Raw genomic sequence first — 24,603 nt, 5'->3', positions numbered from 1 at the left:
AATTGTGTCGACTTGTTAGCAATTTTATTAAGCTTTATTGTGAATAATCTTTGTAAGTACACTATCTAGCTGGGAAATAGAACTCCACTATATAAAGGATTAAATTACCACAGCTACACCCATCCCATGCATACATTCTACAATTTTAGAAATCTTTTTATATGGTGTCAACTCACGCTAGAATTTCCGGTCCTGTGTGGCCAAATCATATAATTTATATGCTCCCTGTACACATTTTGATTGACATGCCACAAGGTGGGTGCTTACACTGTATGTGAAACACAACCTCTACAGACAGCTCTGTTGAATAAAAAAAAATTCCAATAATCTTTGCTTTGGATAATCTTTGGATGCTTTTTTTTTCATCTTGCTGGATCTAGCAGATTGAGTTCATAATGCGCTTTGCTCACACCTGGGATACTGCTTCAGCTTGGGTTATGACAGCAGTCACCATCTCCTGTCAACATTTTCCCACTCCTCCTGGTCATGTTAGGATGATGAATGAATATATATTGCTGCCACAGCTCGACTGACCTAGCCTCCCTGCTGATCTATCTGTGCCATTCAGTTGACAATTATTTTTGGTAACAGGAGCAGATGCATGGATTTTGGAATATCAGTTTACACACAGTTCATGCACACAAATTCTCTCACTGTTTAACTTCTGTTCATCTGCTCAACATTTATTAACTTCTGCTCATCTGCATTATTTTTGCAGCAAAGTGTCCAAACAGAGTGTTTTAAATTCCAAGCAGACTGTTTAAACAGATTCATAGTGGTGTGAAATGGTTGCTAGACTGGTTTGTTTGGCTGCATCCCAATTTGCATCCTATTGCACTAAGTAGTATGACACACTATTATTAATACTGATACTGGTAGGTTGTACTGTTTTGACATATGCTTTAGTGCAACAGAATGCAGTTTTCCTTGTTTTAATTACAAATACAGAGTATTGCCCTTTCCTAACATGACAAATTATTTGTTTTCTCTCCAATAAATTATAGATGTACATGTTGGATTTCAGCTGTAATCTTTGTGGCATGGTCAAGTGGAACTTTTCACATGCGATGTTTGAAGATGGGAGGCAAATTCTTCCCATCTTTAAACGTCGCATTCATTGATGCTCTTTGAACAATTCATGTTAACACGGTACAGCATTGTAGGATGATAAACTCATATCTTACTACTCATTACCACTAGTGTAACATGCGGGTGTGGAAGGCAGGCCAACAATAATCATCAAAGCCTGTAACTGGGGGGAAAAAAATTGTTCCTTTTATACTGTCGGTGGAATTTTGCTGACATGGGTTCACTTGTCCCCTTAGAAGGATGTAAAGCATATGCATTGACCAGATTTCAACCCAACTGTTCCCCTGTTCCATCATCAAAACACCAATTAAGTGAATATCTTCTTTCAGAAGAATGGTGTTCATCCCTACAGGTCCAGAGACTTCTAGAATCTATGGCAAGCTGCATTCTGGCTTGTGGTGACCTAAGACAATATGTTGTTTTTACTTAAACTGTATGTCCTGTCTTTGCTATTATATTGAGGATGTGCATGAAAGCAAATGCAGATTATTCTTCCCTCCTTCGTATATTTTAAGCCTCCTTGTAAGAAAACCTTGTTCCTGAAATTGAGTCAAAATTATTGTTCATCCCAAAAACAATACCAAAATGAGACTTATGCAATTCTTCTGTAATGTTGTAATATATGTCAATTTGTCTTCATTAATTAAATGCATAAATTAAGATAAATGATTGGTTAACAGAGAATTTTTGGTAGCCTTTCAGAGTCACATGTCCATTTGAGTGTGTTTGAATAATTGTAATAATTAGTTTCATGCTATCTGTGTTGAATTTACTATTGAATGAACAATGTTGGCCTTATAAGGTTGATGACACTTTTAAGAGATCTAGGGAACTTAATTTTGACTTAAAGTCCCCGTGAACTGATTTTGATAATTAACTTCTTACAATTTGAGCTTTCTGTGGTGAATTTACTACCAACATGGAACAATGTTGGTCTTTTGAGCTTAAGACAGATTATGTGAGATATTTACAGTATATCATTTATTCATTCATGGTGGACCTGGAGCCTATCCCAGTAACAGACAGTAACCCAAACTCATGATTAAACTTTAGACCCTGGAGTTACAGTATGAGGCAGCAATGCTTCCTACTGAGCCACCAAACCACTACTGTAACAAATATCATTGTACTGTAATGACAGAAAGTAAGCCATAAGTTTATCATGATCCTGAATTTGAAAAAACAAAACCAATTCATCACCAGTTTTTGCTATGGTGTAATGACCTCAATTAGTCCAACAACTGCTCAAATGATCAGACCAACAATAGGTTTTGGTGACCCTTTACCAAGACCTGTATGTTGCTTCAATACCAGTAGCGTTAATCAAGCTTAATGTTGACATATAATACACATAATTAGCTGCACAATAGAATTTGGACAATGGCAAAGGAACAATTATGGAAGCCCTAAGAGGCCATGCATTATTATTTTTTTCCTTCTTGTTTTCTTGTGAGCTTGACATAACAAATATCATGAGAAAATCTTGCGCCTTGTGAATTGCACTGGTGTTTTATGTACGTTGGCGTCCTCACCATCATAAATATAATAATTGCCCACTGTAGAGATGGACTTTATTTCCACATTAAGAGAAAGGGGTGTCCCCTTCTCAAGTTTCAAACATTAATTTGGATGTTGTCAATCACTGACAGACATAAAGCTATTTCAGCTTGAGTGAGTCCCTGATCAAAGTAAAAATGTATTTGTTCATAATGCTGCAGGATTTAGCTTAGCTTTTGCTGCCTCCAGAACAATTAAAACATTTTATGTCAAATACACAGAAAAATTAGGTCGTGATCATGAGAAAACAGCTTTTGAACATATTTCATTTTGACTTTGAACTCACATGGCAAACAATTAATGCAGCTACATTATGTGTATTATAATTTAAAATAATAATACTACATTAATAATAAAATATAATTGAAAATTAATTTGTGGTCCTGAGAAAACAAGAAAGAAAAAAAATAATGCATGGCCACTTAGGGCTTACATAAACAATAGAAATAGTCAAACTCTACTCCGAAGTAAAATAAAAAAGTGTACAGGTGTTGCAACCTTTATCCTTTCTCCTCTAGTTGTCATGTTGGAGATGTTCTTAGAGCAACCATGACACTTACAGTATAACTGAAGTGCTATAGCACATGGAGGAAATTTATAGCTAATAGCTTTACTTTGGAAGTGTCTGTGACTTTACAGAAGTCCCAGGACATTTGAAAGACAATTCAAAAGGTAATCTGAGCAACTTCAAATAAAATTAGTGGTAAATAAACAAGCTACAGTGGTTTAATTATGCACTTTTAACATGCATTGCTGCTTTGTGTGTGTTTGAAGGAGAGGCAGCATGAAGGACAGGGAAACATGGGGGGGGGGGGGGGGGTGGGGTGCTGATATATTAAAGCCATATTAGTTATGTGCTGATAATTTTAACCTACCACTACTGTACCAACATATTTGATCACATTAAATACTGCACCTTCTTAGGCATCAGTGTGTCTTCAGTGTACTGTACATAAGAATAGCACTAACAAATTTTCATTTAATTTCATTTAATAGGACTACATTTCCTGTTCAGAAAATCCATGCAGTAAAGCTGGCCTCCTGATTCATTCCAATAAAGGCGATAAAAGAGCAACAAGGTTGTGTCACAAACACTTGCACATGAATTGTCAAAAGAACTATCAAGCAGTTTTTCTTAGAATGGGTGTTGTTCAGACCATTTGGACCATCTGTTAGTTTACATTTCTTTACATTCACCAAGAATAGATTGTCCTTATCGTAATCACACTGGCTTAAACATTGGCCTATACATCAATCTAAGTCTCTCCCTCTCCCATACACACACAGATGCATAACAAATAAAAGGGTGATAGGTAAATGCCAGTGTATATGTGTGTGTGTGTTTTGACAAAGTGAAAGTGTGTATATATTCATAAAACATTCTCTATCGAAGGTTACCTGCAGACTTGTCAAAGAATGTACAAAATAATAAAGGCTCTAAATCTGTTTTGGTGCTTGCGTGAGTGTAATTGGCAGAGAAACTATTTTAAATTTTGATGAGCAGATGGTATCAACCTCATGTTTTGAATATTAAGAGCCTTCAATCAGAGGGACAATCCACTTCAGCAACTCATCTGTCAAAACCCATCTGAAAGATCACAAGATTTCATGTGATGACAGACACCAATAAATTGATAAACAGTGATTAAAATAATTTTGCACGTATACTATGTTAACATATTAAATATGAAACAATACAATTGTGTTTGTCTAAAAGGTGCATGGATTACCTGTACATTTGAAATTTTTATCTCAGCTTTATTAGCAGGAGGGTCATCTTCAATAACTTTAATAAGCTTTATTCTGGTCACGGTTGCAGTGGCTCTGGTGCTTATGCTGGGCATAAGATGGGAATACACTTTGGATGGGTCACCAGTTCATCACAGGTAACCATGCATACACACATTCAAACATTAGGGTCACTGTAGTGTAGACAGTTCAACTCCTGGCATGTTTTTAATGTTTAATCATTATAATAGTCAGCTACAGACCCATTGCTGTAGAATTAATGTGGATTAATTGTGTAACATTGCTATTTTTTGCTATTAGAAGTAGGTGATGTGTAACTTGAATAAATTATATCGGAAACACTAATTTAAGATCATTAGTTGCACATTTTCAAAACAACCAAGCAGTTAAAATATGGTTTAACAGTGGCAGACTTTGTGAGACCAAGATAATTAATCAATAAATCAATCAACAGAAAAGTGCTTGCACTGTCATCTGGAGTGATGACACAGCTACCCATGGCCTGGAGCTAAAGGATGTGCTTTCTGGGTTGGAGTAATGGCATACTCTCTGCCCTCTGTCAATCACAGCAACACTAGCTAATCGTGGACATCTGTGAACTCATGTATGAAGAAGAAGGCAGATAGAGCTTTTCTCAGAGTATGTTATTCTGCCCTGTGATGCAGCATGAGCCTCAGTTTGAAAAAGATGCTGTTGGTTGGCTTCTTGTGTCTCGGAGGAAGCAGGTGTTAATGGAGCGAAAAAAGCAATGAATAATGATATTCATGAAATGTATCATTCAGGATTTAGGCCTCATCATAGCACAGAGACAGCATTGGTTAAAGTGGTAAATGACCTACTACTGGCCTCTGATCAGGGTTGTCTCCCCTTGTTTGCTATTCTCCTTGGTAGTCTAGAAAACATTGATCGTTAGTAGATATAAGTGGTGACTTCTCTATGTATACTGAGGTAAAGATTGGTTTTCCGCAAGGTTCTGTTTTAGGTCCACTGTTTTTTCTTTATATATTTTTTCCTACATTGAGCAAAAGGTTCAGGCTATTTGTTGGCACCTGAAATAGTGAAGGCTACAGCAGGGGGAAAAGCTTTCTCTTACAAACCCCCCAAGTTATGGAACAGCCTACCAATTACTGTTCGGGACTGAGACACAGTCTCAATGCTTATGTCTAGGCTGAAAACATTTGTTTAGTCAAGCTTTTGGGAAAAGTTTTTTTTTTTTTTTTTTTCTGAGGTCAAGGAGCAGATCTAGAGGGCTCGCAGGCATAGTGTGTTGTGATGAGCTGGGATGTTTGGATCCCCCAACCTTCACACATCCACCCAAGTTTGTTGATGGTGGAGTGGCTGGCTGCCTTCTGTCCCAGGGTGCCCTCATGTCTGTGTTTCCTTCTGGCTCTCACTTTTAGTTATGTCATCATAGCTAGTCTTGCCAGAGTCCCTGCTTGCACTCATGCAAAGTATGTTGTCCTTAACCAGTACAGGGCAATAAGCATACCCCCTAGTGGGTCTCATGTTGGAGTGCTCAGGAGGATCTCGCCACGTTGACCTCTGACTGGGGCTCTGGAGCTGAGGTCACCACATTGACTTCTAACGGGAGTTCAGCAGGTCACCACATTGACCTCTGGCTGGAGCTTGGCAGGTGAGGCCACCTCATGGCTCTCAGGCTGTAGCTCTGGAACTGAAACTTGGCAGAGAAACCACTTCTCGGGTCTCAATCTGAAGCTTTGGGGAGGAGGTTGCCTTGTCTGCCTGTTCATAATAGGTGGTGAATTTCAGAGCAGGTTTATCTGCATCCACGTTGAGGTGAAATATTCAGACACATAATGGAGGCTGAGACGGAAGCAAGTGCAGATAAGGCAGTTTAATGAGAAGACAAATCCACAGGCTTAGGCAGAAATCAATGACCATAGACAGGCAAGGGTCAAATGATCATGCAAATAATCCAAACTGGGCAAGGCAGAGAATCAAAGTCGATGGAATAACTATACACCCCCCCCCCAAAAAAAAAAAAAAAAAAAAACACCAGCTCAACCACATAAGGTAAAGACTTGGTGAACCACAGAGACAAGTCAACTGAACATGATACTTCACAGTGGTTGTGTGTGTGAGAGTCTGAGATAGTAGTCTGAGATTAGTCCTCAGGAGAAGGTGACGTGTCTATGTGTTCCATTAGGAGTTGTAGTCATCGGCCATGTTTGTAGTTTGTGGTGAATTCTGGGAAATGGAGTCACTGATTTGCCTTGATATGACAGGGAGGTTATCCTTGCCACCGTCGCCTCAGCTTGCTCATTAGGGATAAATTCATAATCACAATCTCCATTGTTAAAAGTACTATACAAATAAAACTGAATTAAAAACTGGCCTACAGTTGAGAGAGATTAAAACTAAAGGAACTGGAGCTCAGTGTATCTAACTCATAGGATTTCCTTAAAGAACATATAGCTGGACATTAGCTGGCACTCAAACTCTAAATAGATTCATAAGTAACCCAAATAATTAAGAGCAAGAAAATTGCATAAATATACTGTTACCTTCTTGACTTGCAACTAATTGGGTTCCATCTGTGTGATCTTTAATCAAGATGATAATTTGACAGTGTAAGAAACCATTTTATGGTAAAAATTTTATAACAAAAAGGACAGAAAACTCACTTATTGTGTAAATATTATGAATATTACCACAATTAGTGTGTCAGCTGTCACGATTCCCCCTTGAAGCAGTGTGCTCTAAGCGCAAATGCGCGAGCACCTGATTTTCCGTTGTTGACCGTAATGACATCTGGACACGTGTGTTTTGTTTATGTTTCTGTCATGTCTCCTCCCTGTTCTGTCATTGGCTGGGATTTCACGTGGGTCTGTATTGCTCTCAGCTGCTAGCGGTTTAGACGCTGACCATGTCCGCATATATACCACGCGCCTCCCAGCACACAAGGCGGAAGATTAATACCATAGAGTTAGATTAGTTCGTATCATAGTCATAGTCACGGTCCATGTTTAGAGTTAGTTTAGTTCGTATCGTAGTCATAGTCACGGTCCATGTTTAGAGTTAGTTCACGCTGGATTATCCGCTTCCAGTCCCTCGTCATAGTTAGTTTCTCGTTTTGTTTACCGACCCTGTTTTCCGAGACCACGACCTAGATTCCTGCCTTGCCCCGTGTATGCCTGTTTGCCAATCGCCTGACCTCTTGCATGTTTATGGATTACGTTTTGGATCATGTTTTGGATTTGTCTGCCTGTCTCTCTTTCAAATAAACAACTGTTCATCCTGCACTTGCATCCGTCCTATCTCTGCTCCGTCACGATTCGTGACAGAATATTCCGCCAAAACATGGATGCAGCAGGAGAACGGAGGAGACGCAGAACCCGGAAGTCGACGCTAACTGTCCCCGGTATGGACTCAGTCCACTTCCCACAATGGACATTTATGGAGCTTCCTGATCCATTTGACGGATTTTTCGGTGCCCCTGAATATTTTCTGGTAGACTGTCAATTCTATTTCGCCAGCCTGTTAGACCCTAAGCCAGAGGAGAAGCAATGGCTCCGATTCATGTGCTCCCGGTTCTTTGGACCGGCCCGTCAATGGGTGCAGCTCAAACTGGATAAGCACTGTAGGAACCTGGACAGTGTAGAACAGTTTGTGGGGGAATTCATGATGCGATTCAGGAGTCCGGATGCGAAGGACGAGCTAGAACAACTTCTCAGGGGGGTAAGTCTGGCAGGCAAACCTGCCCTGCCATTTACCCACTACTACAGGCAAACTCATGCAGAGCTCAACTCTGAAGTCCAAGTCAAGCCTCTAGGCTCTGAAGTCCAAGTCAAGCCTCCAGGCTCTGAAGTCCAAGTCAAGTCTCCAGGCTCTGAAGTCCAAGTCAAGTCTCCAGTCTCTGACGTCCGAGCCAAGTCTCAAGTCCCTGAAATCCAAGTCCAGGTCAAGTCTCCAGACTCTGACGTCCGAGCCAAGTCTCACGTCCCTGAGGTCCGAGCCAAGTCTCACGTCCCTGAGGTCCGAGCCAAGTCGCACGTCCCTGAGGTCCAGGCCAAGTCTCATGTCCCTGAGGTCCGGGCCAAGTCTCACGTCCCTGATGTCCTAGCCAAGTCTCACGTCCCTGAGGTCCGAGCCAAGTTTCACGTCCCTGAGGTCCAGGCCAAGTCTCACGTCCCTGAGGTCCAGGCCAAGTCTCACGTCCCTGAGCTCACGTCTAAGCCTGCTGATCCAGTTGACCAAGCTCTGCTAATATCTAAGCCTAATGACCAAGTTCTTCTCACGCCCCAGTCTGCTGACACGCCCAGCCAAATTCTGCTCACGCCCCAGTCTGCTGACACACCCAGCCAAGTTCTGCTCACGCCACAGTCTGCTGACACGCACAGCCAAGTTCTGCTCACGCCACAGTCTGCTGACACGCACAGCCAAGTTCTGCTCACGCCACAGTCTGCTGACACGCACAGCCAAGCTCTGCCCATGCCCAAGGTTCACCTGGTGACCTCAGAGCCTCAGCCCCCCTGTTCAGCTGAGGTCGTCGCTCAGTCTTTCTGTTCAGCTGAGGTCGTCGCTCAGCCTTCCTGCTCCATGGCAAACATCGTTCCCCCCTTCTGCTTCGAGGAGACCCACGCTCCTCTCCCTGGCCGCACGGAGACCCACGCTCCTCTCCCTGGCCGCACAGAGACCCACGCTCCTCTCCCTGGCCTTACAGAGGACTTCGATCTGCCTTCCAGTTCAGCTGGGGACGTCGCTCCGCTTTCATGCTCCGACGAGGACGTCGCCCTGCTTCCCTGCTCCAACGAGTACAGTGCTCTGTTTCCCTGCTCCGCCGAGGACGTCACTCTGCCTTCATGCTCCGCCGAGGACGTCGCTCTGCCTTCATGCTCCGACGAGGACGTCGCCCTGCTTCCCTGCTCTGCTGAGTACAGTGCTCTGTTTCCCTGCTCCGCCGAGGACGTTGCTCTGCCTTCATGCTCCGCCGAGGTCGTCGCTCAGTCTTCCTGTTCAGCTGAGGACGTCGCTCAGCCTCCCTGTTCAGCCAGGGTCGTCGCTCCGCTTCCCTGCGCCGCCAAGAACACCGTGCAGTTTCCTGGCTCTGCTTGGGACATTCAGCCCAGGGGGCCGGGGCCGCCAATGAAATGGGATGACTCATGGCACTCCGGGAGGAGTGCCTTTGGGGGGGGGGGTTCTGTCACGATTCCCCCTTGAAGCAGCGTGCTCTAAGCGCGAATGCACGAGCACCTGCTTTTCCGTTGTTGACCATAATGACATCTGGACATGTGTGTTTTGTTTATGTTTCTCTCTTGTCTCCTCCCTGTTCTGTCATTGGCTGGGATTTCACATGGGTCTGTATTGCTCTCAGCTGCTAGTGGTGTAGACGCTGATCATGTCCGCATATATACCGCGTGCCTCCCAGCACACAAGGCGGAAGAGTAATACCAAAAAGTTAGATTAGTTCGTATCGTAGTCATAGTCACGGTCCATGTTTAGAGTTAGTTCGCACTGGATTATCCGCTTCCAGTCCCTCGTCATAGTTCGTTTCTCGTTTTGTTTACCGACCTTGTAGTCCGAGACCACGACCTAGATTCCTGCCTTGCCCCGTGTATGCCTGTTTGCCAATCGCCTGACCTCTTGCATGTTTATGGATTACGTTTTGGATCACGTTTTGGATTTGTCTGCCTGTCTCTCTTTCAAATAAACAACTGTTCATCCTGCACTTGCATCCGTCCTATCTCTGCTCAGTCACGATTCGTGACATCAGCAATGTGGCTTTGGATCCTTTGCATTTCTAGGTTGAGACGGTACAGCCAAGGATGTACCACACATATCTGTAAATGTGCTTTTACAAAAATATTTTAATATTTTGTATTTTAATATTTTAATCTCCAATCATACTATGTTTAATCTTCTGTTATTCTGTTGAACTCATTTTAGAGAAAGGAAAGTAATTGTAATTAATGACATAATGTAAGACTGTAAGAACAGTACGTGTCCATCTGTTGCAAATTGGTCACAAAATAGAGTGTAAAATGGACCAAATGTTTGACCTGACAGCTGGCAGAAACAACCTTATTTAGAGCTACAGTATACTGTTGAATTTGTGTGTGGTTTTGTGTTGTGTGTGTGCAAAGGAGAGAAAGATAGAAAAATCTTTAATTACAGTGTGCCAGCTTCAAAGAAGCACAGAAGGTGGCTGAGCCCAGGGGGCAGCAGAACACAACATATGAACCAGTGCAAATGAAAGTCATCAATCAGTGGAGGATTCACTTCGTTTAGCAGGTCACATAACTCAAAGCCTCCGCGCACACACACACACACACACACACACACACACACACACACACACACACATATGCTGCAGGTGAGTAGACCACTCAGACTGAGCTGGACTGACTGAGACCTAACCCTTATCTTCTGTTCTGGTCAAAATGAATTATAACATTTTAAATGAATACTAAAACTGGAATAATACTACTCATGAAACATTGTTTTTAGGTTAATTTGTCTAATGAATATAATATTGGCATTTCATATTCTCTCTCTCCCTCTTACTGTCTGTTACACTATCCTTGCATACAGTATACGATCCGTGTGTGGACATTCCATTGACATAATTAAGAAAGCAGCTAATTAATGCTATGCCTTCAAATAAATCTAACTCTAGCTTTTAATCACAATAACCAAAAGGATAAATTTAGGCTTTGTAGGTTTTCTGTAGCTTTAAAAATAATGAATAAATAGACCTTCCAAGGACCAGTCAAATGTCTCCACAAGGTCAAAACTGTCAGATATTCCTATCCTTGTGGGGACACGCAAACACACACCACCCATTCTGGATCCCTGGGTTTTGTATGTCTATATACGGTATATATTGCACATAGTAAAATTCTAATTGTCCTTTTTTTCCTGTTGTATTGTATTGCGATCAAATCAAAACACTTGGTCAAATTAAATGTAATTGGAAAGCATGTATGTCTTTAATCTACTTTACAGCCACATTTGCTATTCTAAGCAAACACCTGCTGTGTGCACATTACACCCAGTGTTACTCATATTTCAACATAATGTACATATAAACATTTTATTTAACCAGATGTTTCTTTGTGACTAATTCCAGTTTGTAAAAATTGTTGGCAGAACTTCCATGTTTTTGCTTTTGTTTGTAGTTCTGCATAGCTTTAGTGCTTTACTGTGCGGAGGCTGAGGCTCAGGTGGTAGAGTGGGTTGTCCATTAATCGTAGGGTTGGCTGTTCGATTTTCAACCCACGTGACTCCTTGGGCAAGACACTGCACCCCAAGTTTTTCCTGATGGCAAGTTAGTGCCTTGCATGGCAGCTCTGCTACCATTGGTGTGTGAGTGTGTGTGAATGGGTGAATGAGACACAGTGTAAAGCGCTTTGGATAAAAGCGCTATATAAGTGCAGACCATTATTTGAAACGTTTTGTACACTGGTCTACACGTTTTCATCTATATAGTAAATAAAACATAATAATGTAATAGAATGGCTTCCTATTATTCATAATGTGTGTTTTAATCTGTCTATTGTTTGCTGTTTAAAATTCTAATAAATATATGGATATGTAAAAAAAATCCTTATTTAATATCCTTATTTATCCTTATTTAGATAGGATAATAAGTAATAGAACATAATCTTCGTGTCTTTGGGCCTGACCAGTGTCAGGAGGTGAAGGTGGATGCACGTGTCGATTTTTAATTAAAAAGTGCAAACAGGTAACCAAAACAGTGAAACTAGACACATAAACCAGAGCAGGAGACACAAGTACACTCTGACAATAAGAGGTTTAAAAAAAAAAAAAAACAGGAACTTATATAGAGATGGTAATTACAGTGAAACGAGACACAGGTGAGGCTGATTGAGATATGTGACTTGTTGGGGATGCTGGGAAGTGTAGTCCAGCACCAATGTCAGCATAACCTGCTCTTTTTCTTTCTATTTTTGCATTCCTGTGTAATTGTGCTTGGGAAGATTTATATATTTTTTGAGTGTTTCAGTACTGGAATATAAAATGTGCTTCCAGTCATGTCATTGCATCTTTACAAGAGACTTTGAACAATATAAGAAAGCTTTAACAGAAACAACTCATTACATATGAATAAATAAAACATAAAGGTATATATACAGTACATGAGATGAATTCATAATTAAATCAACATGGCACAACTTTGCCCTTTGCAAGTCATTTTGAACTGCTCCCCTGCTTTAAAACATGGAGTTATTTTTACTCTCCAGGAATGTTCCAATTAAGGAGCACAATTCCTCCTTGAGTAGACCGCCCACAGCTGGGCAGAGTAATTATGCGACTGGTAATTAAATATTCATTTGAACAATCAGAACTGTGGGGAGAGGTGTCTTTGTCTCTGGTAGCATACGCTCTTCTGCAGATGCTCGAAAGTCCTTTTGAAGCACCTTGAAAGTCTGTGTTCTGCTCACTCTCCCTTTCTCTGGGTGTGTTTTTGTTTGTAGTTGGGAGTTTGTAGATGTGTTTCCTAATTAAGATCCATTATCCTTTACTCAAAATGGGTTTTATCTGTGTGTCTTATATCAAAGCTCGGAGCAGAGGCTTCAAATTATAACAAACAGAGTCATACAGGGTCACAGATCACACACATTTTCAGGAAGTAACATTTTCCCTTGACAATTCCACACTTGCTCCAAAATCAATTTTCTACCCAGTATGTTTGAGGAAACCAAAGTAGCATAGTACCCTCGAAGGTGCTCAGCAGGGTATGACACAAATAATTTCCTTTGTGAGTAAATCAGTAATGATCAAGGCAGAAATGTGAGGACACAACTGGGGTCAAATGCTGGGACTGTAGGAGTGGACTAGAATATAAAGTTCTAGTTGTTTTCATCTCATTTTCCTCTTAGAGTTGCACAATTATTCATAGTGAATTTATCTCTGTGCATTGTTACCTCACACTCTATATTGTTAATAAATAATAAAGTCTAAAATAGTAATAATAATAAAGTTAATAATAATAAAGTTAATAATAATAATAATAATAATTATTATTATTATTATTATTATTATTATTATTATTATTATTACCCAAGTACCCCAGTTACTGTTCCTCCATCAGGTCCAGGTGGCACTTCCTTGAGTTGGCGGTCAGCCCGGCTTTCCAGAGGCTTTCAAGTACCTCCCGGTGGTAATGGAGGTGGTCTGCCCAGGCGGAGGAATGAATGATGACATCATACAGATAAGTGCCCATGAATGGCCAGTGCAGCCTCAGGACGATGTCCATCAGATATTGGAAGGTCACTGGAGCTTCATGCAGGCCGAAGGTGAGAACCCAGTATTGTCAGTGGTCGCTGGCAGTACTGAAGAGAGTGAAGAGCAGCTGCTCCACTCATTAGCTGCCAGCCGTGTGTGTATCTGCCACCCTGATTTGCAATCATGTACTTCCGTGCTGTCGAAAACACTCTGGGTACTGAAATGGCACTGTCCGTTCAGCACCTTCCAGCAGTTGCGCAAGGAGCACATTGTGTTTGACATGCGAGTGCTGCAGGCCTGCCATCACAGTACCTGCTCCTCAGCTCTGAGCCGACTATTGGTGAGCATTGGGCCCACAGGGCATGTCTATGGGAGAGGCCACCTGTGTTCCTGTGGTGGATCCTGCCCGGTGTTTCACCTGGAAGGAGAAGTCCTGCAAAGAGAGGAACTATCTGGTCACTCTGGCATTGGAGTCCTTAGTCCGGGCCATCCACTGCAGGGGCGCGTGGTTGGTTATGAGGGTGAAGTGGCACCTGGCCAGGTAGTACTGGAGCTCTTCTATGGCCCACTAGATTGCAGGCCATGCAGGCTGAAGTGGAGAACCAAGTATTGCCAGTGGCTACTGGCGGTACTGAAGTTGGTTTTGGCCTTCGCGTCGGGGGATAGGGCGACTTGCAAGTATCCCTTGGTTAGGTCAAGGGTGGACATAAACCACGCTCTCCCCAGGTGCTCCACCAGGACGTCAACTCAGGGAAGGGGGTAGCTGTCAAAGACTATTTTCAGGCTCCGGAAGTCAATACATAGCCAGATGCTGCCGTTGGGCCATACCACCATGATGGGACTGGACCAGGGGCTGGCGGACCCATTACGAAGCATCCGACTGACCTCCTCCTCAATAGCTTGATGGTGAGCTTCTGGGATGTGGTAGGGCCGCATAAAATTAGCAGCATCTAGAATGAGTGAAAGCACTTTTTTGGTTTTCCATAAAGCCTTAAAGGAGACTGATTTTAAGCCTTTTTACAAGATGAAATATAATTAGCTGTCCCCAGAATGTGTCTGGGAAGTTTCAGCTCAACATACCTCAGTGATCATTTAGTATACCATGCTGAAAATGCCACTTTTAGGGTGGAAGCAAAAACATGCCATTTCAGTGAGTGTCTCTTTAAATGCAAATGAGCTGCTGCTCCCCGCCCCCTTTCCAGAAGAGAACAGCTTGTGCTTCGGATATTACATTAGCCGTGGAATCTGCTAACTAGCTCATTCACAAAGCAGCCTCATGTAAAATGATTTGCACAAAATGTACACAGTTTTCAAAAAGACAGTCACCTTAGTGTATTGTATGTACTAAAGGTGCAGTTATGAATTATAAAGACAGTAAGCATTTTCGGGTTAAAAATAAAAAATGGTCTCCATGAATACAATCAGAGACCATGGTATCCAGCCGCATTAGCCATGGTATCTGCTAACTAGCTCATTCACAAAGCAGTCTGATGTAAAATGATTCGCACAAAACGTACACCCTTTTCAAAAAGACAATCACCTTAGTGTATTGTGCATAATAAAGGCGGTTTCAGGTTAAAAATAAAAACGATGGTAGCATTAGCCGTGTAATCTGCTAACAGGCTCAATCGGAAAGGCAATTTGCAAACATTCACAAAATATAAAGTGTGATACTTACATCTGCTGGATATGAAGTTGGATCACGATCCAACCTTGAGAATCAAGTTTTTAGCAAATCCTGCTTTGTATTGACCTTCTTTCACAAAGCAGTCTGGTGTAAAATTATTTAAGGTATTTTTGGGGTACAGTTCTTTCAAAAATAAAACTTCACTGCATTTTCAGTGGCTCTTATGCTGGGAGTACATGAAGACTCTTATGTCCATTCTTACAGACAACAGAACACTTACAATGCTTACTAGGCTGAGGCATTCTTCTTATCACTGTAGCTGCTCCAGCACAGAAAACATAGCACATTGTGTGCATCTCACTCAGGGGAGGATCTATGCTAATAGGGCAGATTCTGTGGGCAGGGCCTGTTCCAAAGTGACATCACATAAGGGCAAAAATGAAAATGGCTCATTTTGAGACATTGTGTATGATTTATTTGGAATATAAAAAAGTAGTGAGTGGATTTTTACCATTGTAGGGTGGTTGTGTACACATACTGCCAACACAAATTTATGTTCAAACACCAATTAAAAGTGAATTTTGCATAATAGGTCCCCTTTAAATATTTAGCATTTTTGACTCTGTAGACATCAGATGAAATAACTAATTATTCAGGACAAAAGAACCAATGAGATTTAACAGCCATTAGCCATTAGAATTTTAATATAGATTAGCCACTCACTTCAAATTCTCTCAAGTATCAGCTTTCTTGCTATTTTATAATATACATGTTTGTTCTGTTTATCTCAACCATGCATATAAAACCTTCTTCAAAGTCTAAAAAACCATCATGAGGAAATTGAATATGTATTGTATTTATCTAGATAAATAATTCACCACTAAGCTGCATGAACAGAATGCTACAATGCTAATGACTAGAAATTACAAGCATTTCAACAACATGTGGGAGGATTTTTCTCTGAATAAACAAATAGAAGTCTAATTAACAACTTATAGAGCAGGGGAAAAAGGTGCCAATCAGAAAGTCAGTAAACAATGACTTGACAACCCCTTTCACTCTCAGCTTCACTAGCCCATCAAAAAGCAGTTGCCATTTAGTTGTAATTATCAATATACAAGGAGACTCTTAATAGCTCAACTTCCTTTTAATTGTGCAGTGGCACAGGAGTAATTAAAGATGCATAATTCTTACTCCAAAGGACCCAAACAAAACACATTGAATCGATATGTGCATCACACAAGGGTATTTATGAGGATCTTACAACTACTATTTAGACTGTCTGTCAAAAGTTTTGGGACAGAGCTTTTAAAATGCATTTAATTAAATGATTATTTTCTGTGTTGGTTTGCCAGTCAGGTTTGGGGAGAAGTAACAATGCTAGCAATGTCAACATGGTCTGTGTATTCTGACTCTGACAATTCCTCACTCTCAGCATGTGCAGCAGTCTCAACTAGAGATGTGTTTTTTTGTGAATCTATTCCCCAAAATAACAATTAAACAAAATAGAAGCCTAATTTAAACAGTTGCAACCTGTACCCAAGATTATCCATGTTGTGTTAAAAAAAAAAAAATTCTATGTCAAATAGGTGTTTGAAGTAACTGAAGTAGACTGGTCAAAGAATGAGGCTTCTTACTGCTACTGACTGACGGAGAAAGAGGGACATATTTATATAGGATTTAATAAACTTTTCAATTGCCTGGGGTTTTAGATCAGCAGTATACCAATATGAAAAATATGCTTAGATAAACTTTATTTCAAGAAGGATATTAGATTTCTTCCTTTAGAAAAAAAAAAAGCATTTTGTTCCTTTTTGAAAAAAAAAGTACACCCCATGTAAATTGTTGGCTTTTTTGGCATATTTAAACAAGCAAACATTTGGTCATCTGTAAAACAGTGCCTATTAATAAAGTTGATAAACTTGACAAAACCACAAGGAAATTTTGATTTTTCAATCATTTATTCAACATAAATATCAATAGATATATTCTTCTGTGGAAAAATTAAGTACACCCTTGGCCTCAGAAGCTATTATTGACCCCTTTAGCAGAAATAACTTCTTGCAGGGACAATTCCATCTTTGGCCACTAGAGGGCACCCTGACTGTCATTGCAGAACTTCTTATTCTGTTGTCTCCCTCCATTTCATTTCTAATTATACCCATGTGTTTGTTATTTTCTCTGCTGGGTTAGTGCTATATTTAAATTGCTTGTTTTTCCTCCCTTATTTGCTGGAGCCTTACTGCAAGTCTGGTTATTTTTGTGCCTGTGTTTGTTGGGTCACTGTATTTTGGTTATTGAGTACCCCCCCTTGAAGTTTATTTTCTAGTTATCAAGTTACAGATAATGCTGGTTCCTAGTCTGTCTTTTCCTTGTTTGTTTCCCTGAGCCTGCTTCCCTTAAATAATTCTGCATTTTGCATCGATCTCCATGGATTTGTCATGACCTAATACTACAATTTCAATGGGATTCAAATATGGGCTTTGATTATGCCGTTCCATAACACTCCATTTCTTCTTTTTGAGCCATTCCGGGGTGGATTTGCTAGTGTGCTTAAGTTCATTGACCTGTTGAAAGGTCCACTGTCAGTTCAACTCTTGGACAGATGGCCTCACATTATCTGCAAGCACTCTTTTGATATTCATAGTGGAATTAATGAATGCAAGCTGTCCAGTGCCTGAGGTAGCAAAGCGACCACAAACTATAACAATTTCACCATTGTGAAACAATTCATTGATTCATCTGGCCAGAGCACATTATTCCAAAAGGCCTGGTCTTGGCCTAGATGCTCATTGGCAAACTGTAGTCTTGCAAAGATTTTTTTCCTGGCATGCCTCCCATGAAGGTCAAATTTGTGCAATTTCTTTGATTGTAGAAGCATGCACTTTGAAACCAACAGTTGCCAGACCTACTAGCAAATACTTTGAGGAAATTTAGGGGTTCTTGGAGACTTATTTTAATCAGACGGTCTGCTCTTGCTGGGACAGCTGTTCCTGGACAAATTGGCAATAGTTTGGAATCTGTGCCATTTGTAGATTATTTTCCTTACAGTAAAATGATGCATTTCAAATAATTGGGAGATTGTTTTAAATCCCTTGCCAGACTCATGGGCATCCACAACCTTTGTTTCTAAAGGCCTTGCAGAACTCTTTACATCTTGGCATGATAACACCACACACCTCAATAAGAAAGGGAACACCAGACACTAGATATAAGAGGGGTATAAATAAGACAGGTTCCAACTGCACCTGCCAGTGATGAAGCAGGTTTTCATCACTGGCACCCAATTTTGTACACCTGATTTTAATTTTATGCATTTGAAATTGTGATACATGTTGGGGGTATACTTACTTTCTCTATTTGACTGATATGTTTTTCAATTTAAATTGTGAATTACTACAGATTGACAATTGTAGTTTGATAGTGTGTATCACCTTTTATTAATAGACAGTGTTTCAGAGAGTATTAAATGCTTCTTTGTAAAAATCTGTAAAAAATAATAATAATAATAATAATAATAAAATGTTTCCATGGGGTGTACTTTTTTTTTTCCTTCACATGACTATGTATTTTTTCAGATCATGACTAATATTAATTTTAGATCAAAGGCAAAATGTTATTCATCTCATACATCTACGTGTCCTGTGAGAGAAAAAGTGAGTGACTAAAAGAGCTGAAGGTGCAGGTCTGACACATTTTGATTAAATCATGTGAACATGGGAAGTGGTAGCTAGGACACTCGACTGATGGGAAGGTCGTGAGTTCAAATCCTAGCACTGCCAAGTGCTAAGCCGCCAACCGCCAAGCTGCCCTTGAGCAAGGCCCTTAACCCTCAACTGTGTGTGTATATATATATATATATATATATATATATATATATATATATATATATATATATATATATATATATATATATATATAAGACATTGTAATTGTAAGTCGCTCTGCGTAAGGGCGTCTGCCAAATGCCGTAAATGTAAATCAGAATGCCTTTGTACTGTGCTGGGAGTTAACTGCTGCCCAAATTGTGAATGTAGGAGAGAGATAACGTTGGCCTCAGTGTAGGGCCTTTCAGTAGAGAAAATAGCATACTATGTTCTGTACACTATGAAAAAGAAAGTCTGGACTGTGATGTCCTTAGAGAAAAGGCAAGCATGATATGGCTTTTAAGCTCACGTCACACATTTGGAGAGGGACAAGATAGGAGGAACTGCAAAAAAAATAAAAAATATTGAAAGAACACCATACTCAAAGCTGAGTGAAAGCCAGATTCAAAAAGATGGACATACAAAATACATGAAAATGCAATATCAGTGTACAAGTGGTACATTTACATCTACAGAAATAGGTGAGCACTGGCAATATTAGGATTCATTAATACTGTGGCATTTGCATTCTACATAATAATTTTTTTGTCTGGTAAAGGGTTTATTGTTATAAATTTATAATAAATCATGCCTATAAACTGATTTAGTCTTTAATATCTCTGAGATCTCTTACAGATATTGCAGGTTGTTACAGTATGCCATTGCAGTCTGCATCTACAATGTCAAGCATTCTTGTGGTTCAAATGTTGAGATTTTAATAGTATTAATAATACTTTTTAGTTAATATTGCATACATATAAAAACAAGTTTTGTGAAGATTGAAGGGGCGGGGCATGGTGGTTTGACTGTTAAGGCTCTGGGTTACTGATCAGAAGGTCAGGAGTTCAAGCCCCAGCACTGCCAAGCTGCCACTTTTGGGCCCCTGAGCAAGGCCCTTAACCCTCTCTGCTCCAGGCATGTCTTATCATGGCTGACCCTGTGCTCTGACCCCAACCTCCCAACATGCTGCGATATGCAAAGAAAAAAGAATTTCACTGTGCTGTAATGTACAGTATATGTGACCAATAAAAGACTCATTATTGTTAAAATTGATTAACACAAGCTATAAAAATGTTATTTTTGTGCTTTCTTTAACTGTTAGAGTTTTCAGAGTTATTTTTTCAGAGCGAGGAAGGTTCCAAACAAAGTATTATAATGAGGAGTATAATATTCGACAAATAGAAAAGGGGAAAACTGTAGATAGCTTTATGGATGAGTAGCACAATTTTGAATTGGTTTTGATGTTTTGTAGAAATCCAGTGCAACATGTGTAATTACTGTAGGCTGGGATTCTAAGGAGGAAGTTGTGGTAGTCAAGATGGCTAAAAATGTCTGGGAATGTTGAATTAAGCCCCCATATTTTGTATGGCATCATTTAATACACAGTTTTATTGGTGCAAAGAATAATTTCATGTAAGGTCATTTGCACAAACCTAGCTAAAGTACACAGGTCTGTCCAACTTGTATGTTCATTTATTATTTTCTGATTTTGGAGGTCCATGACATTTTCCTGTCTTATAACAATAACACACACAAAAGCTACTTTGAAGCAAACAGAGGGCCAAGTCTTCAGTGATCTTTTAATCTCAGACAAAAAGGTTCTCCAGGTTTCTTCCACTTCGCAAAAACATGCTGGTAGGTGCATTGGCTGCTTTAATTAGCCCCTTGGTGTGAATGAGTGTGAACTTACAGTTCTGAAGAGAATAACATTAACTAAGATGCTTAGGAAGTGACAGTGAATATATTCTCTAGATGCCAGTCCATCACACATCTCTCTCTTTCTCTCTCTCACACACACACACACACACACACACACACACACACACACACACATTTGTACTGAATTCAAATTGCTACAGCGGACATAGTTCAGTTAAAATCTGTGCTATAACAACTCTATGAGTACCTCACACAAACCTTAGGCAGTGAGAGTCACATCCTCAGACTTGTGGTAGGCATTTGAGTGCCCTAATCAGTCCCCAATCCCCACCCCAATCACCACAGAGTCTTACAAACCACAGTGTATACAACCACAGGAGTGCTTCATGCAAGTGGATCTGCAAAAACACTACATAAATTTCATGTTGCTCCAGAAGACACAGTTTTTAAGGTTTCCCTTCCAATGCCAGTTATTCCAAATTAAGGTCCTATGCTTTGGGGTCTCCTTAGCATGATGGGTTTCTTAAGGCTTTATTGAAGCAGCCAAGCAGATGGCCCTCAGGGATGCCTGAACCATCCTTGCACAAATTACAGTATTTACTCTTATATTGTACTCAGAAAATCCTTTTCACCAAAATAGATTCATTGAGAATGCTAGCCACCCTGTTACCTCAATGTGTGGCAGACACTATTGCAGTAGTCTGATTCAGCCAAGCTGCTATGTGTAGTACTGGCTCCTACTGAGGATGCTAGGATTGCTAACAGCAGCCACAGCAGTGGTCCCTTAGGCCTTGCTAGAAATAAAGAGGTTTTTGAAAATAGGCTATCAGCAATGTTCAGTTGGAAAAAGATAGTAGCCAAGGATGTTTTAGTCACTGGCTGGGTGCAGTGTGGTGCTGAAATGTGGCCCCATGAAATGTGGCATGAGACCAGAACACATTGTACTGGTTTTGAAACATCATCATGTGTTTCTCCACTCTGACAAATTCAAGACAGTCAGATATGGCAGATGGCTCTTTTAGCCTCGCATTGAAACTTCTCAAGTGGACCTATCCATACCATCCCCAGTTAGCTTCACTGGGAGCAACTTACCCACTGGGACTGTACAATAGTGCAGTGTATACTATAAATTATGAAAGGGAGCACGATGTTTATAGAACTTCATGGCTTAACATTTCTTTGTTGTATATGAGCTGTGTCATCAAAAGAAGATTAAAACCAATATAACTGGTTAGATTCAATGAATTATCCCCATCTGTTTTATTTTTAAGGTGTCTGAGACATTTCCAAATATGGCAGCATTTATTTACCATAAAATAGGATGCCTTTAAGTGGGGGGGGGGCACAATGATAATAAAAGGGTCCTAATTAAAAGGCTCTTTAAGTAAAAGTTTTATTTAAAAATAAAGTAAGACAATCATAGGGCTATGTGGTTTGATCATATGATGACTAATATCTATTACATCTATCAGTAGATGTAGTCAATTTTCTAATTTCAGGTGCCTTAGTTGTCTATATTTCATTCTATGTATAAGACATAAAAGATTGATTTGTTGACCACAACTGCAGCTGATTCTCGAAAAACTAACTATGGTGAAAGGTCACAAAATAATAGTAAGATAGTAGCTTTAGAAAATGGATTTTTCATGTCAAAATGGCAAAATGCTTCACACGTTTGTGCCTAACATTTCTTCTCCCTGTACAGTCTTTGAGAATCAGGTGCCTCTTTTGAACCCCTTGTTTACCTGGTCTCCCATAGGGTAAGATCTGTTGTTTCTAGTCTTCTTTGTCACTGAACTTGAATTTCTTTGGTCCATAGCCTTGTAATAGTTCTGATGTCCATTTCCATCATTTCATTTGTTTGTATGATAAGCTATTGATTTAGTATATTGAATGTCAATGTCAGATGCATTGTGGTTGAAACAGGGCATCTTTTGTGCTTGGTGTCCTCTTGTACATACATCTGGACAGATGAATTTCAAACATTTACTGAACAAAGTATTGAGGAAAAAGCAAACATATGCTTGTTATGACTATCTCCTGTAAAGCACTTTTTGCTGTATGGCTTGATTTTTGTGTTCTGTTTGCTGGACTCTTAGACTGGCAGAGAACTTTGAGGTGGAAGGGGGATCCACGTTCTCATTCATGTTGTGGTACAGCCTTTATCGTGGTAGGCAGTACTTATTTTGTCCTTTTTGGCGAGTGTGTCTATGTGTTGCTAAGTTGATGTTAAAGTCACAGAGTTTGATTTTATTCTATTTTTTAGTGATTTTTATGCTTGCCCTTCCATGAATAATTAGATCAGTTTTGTGATGGAGAGTTGTGATTGCAGGTTACATGAGATTAACATCTCCCACTCTACTCCTAAAAAGGATATCAAATATGCTGTTTTGCAGAAATTGGTCAAGTAACTGCTCGAGTCCTACTGCCACAGCCTAATGTAGGAGAGACTAGTGTTTCCTTGGATAAGAATGATGCACATTCGGATATGGTGGTGGTGTAACTGCCCAGTGCATAGATCTTGCTCTCTATCTATTGGGGGTTGAGGATGGAGTGGACTTGCAAGCGGCTATACAGTTGAAGGAGACTGTGTGTCAGCAGGAACATGCTAGAGGCTTAAGCTCGCAGTTCTCTGCCTGAAAGGCCAGTCACTTTTTTGGCATTGTTTTCTTCATACATTTATTTTTTTATTCAAATGACCCACCAAAACACTTTCATCCATCCATCCATCCATCTTCTACCGCTTACTCCTTCTCAAATTAAACAAATATGCATCTCCTTAGCATTTATTTATTTGTTTGTTTACGTTTAAGCTTGCTTATAGAAAAACTGACTGCATCTTTAATAGGTTTGGGAGAAGTATTGCAACTTGGATATCATTGTTGCTTGTTTTAACAGGACCCCTGCTCATGTGTAGGGCATCTGTAATATTATCAAACATAAAACCATTAGAGCATGGAATAATAGCATGATAAATGGTCTGACATTAAAGACTCCAACCTAATATTAAAAAAAAAAAAAAAAGAGACTCTCGCAGTGTGACAGTTGCCAAAGAGCATAGCATAGCATAACAGGCCTGGTTCTCTGCCAACATCTCCCCAGTATAGCTCAAGGACAGAGATTTGGCTTGAATATTAAATGACCATTTCTGTTTAAATTAATTTAAGTCTGTCTTTTATCTTTTATAACATGTGTAAGTGGTTCTGGTTTAGGCTGTATTGTTTGTAATCAAAGTGCTGACCCAATTTATTGATTACTTTTCCTTGGAACTGAAAATATCATCTTAAGGCCCCTTGTGATGGGGCGTGATGGAAAAATGGTCCCGCACAAGAAAATTGACGGCAAGGCTGCGGTAACACTTTTCAGCAAAGGTGTTTTATTGACAGTGCTCCTATTTACAGTCCAAAAAATGTGCACAAAAATATGTACAGCCACCTGAAGGCCCAAAAGATAAATAGACAAAATAGGAAAAATGGGGAAAACTATACAAGTAACTATATGGTAACTCCTTCCACAGAAACGTGAATAAACTACACACAACAATAAACAAACCTCAAACAACCTCTACACAAATGAACAGCCTGACTTTTAATCTGGAAACTCCACTCACATGACTCCTCCATGTTCTTCTTGAGGTAAGTATTATAACAATAACTTTTCATAAAGTACAATATATATATATATATATATATATATATATATATATATATATATATATATATATATATATATATATATATATATATAATATACACACACAGTGAGGGGAAAAAAGTATTTGATCCCCTGCTGATTTTGTACGTTTGCCCACTGACAAAGAAATGATCAGTCTATAATTTTAATGGT

This window comes from Ictalurus punctatus, chromosome 12 (genome assembly GCF_001660625.3).
Source record: "Ictalurus punctatus breed USDA103 chromosome 12, Coco_2.0, whole genome shotgun sequence".
NCBI lineage: Eukaryota > Metazoa > Chordata > Actinopteri > Siluriformes > Ictaluridae > Ictalurus > Ictalurus punctatus.
This window is presented reverse-complemented; position numbering follows the sequence as displayed.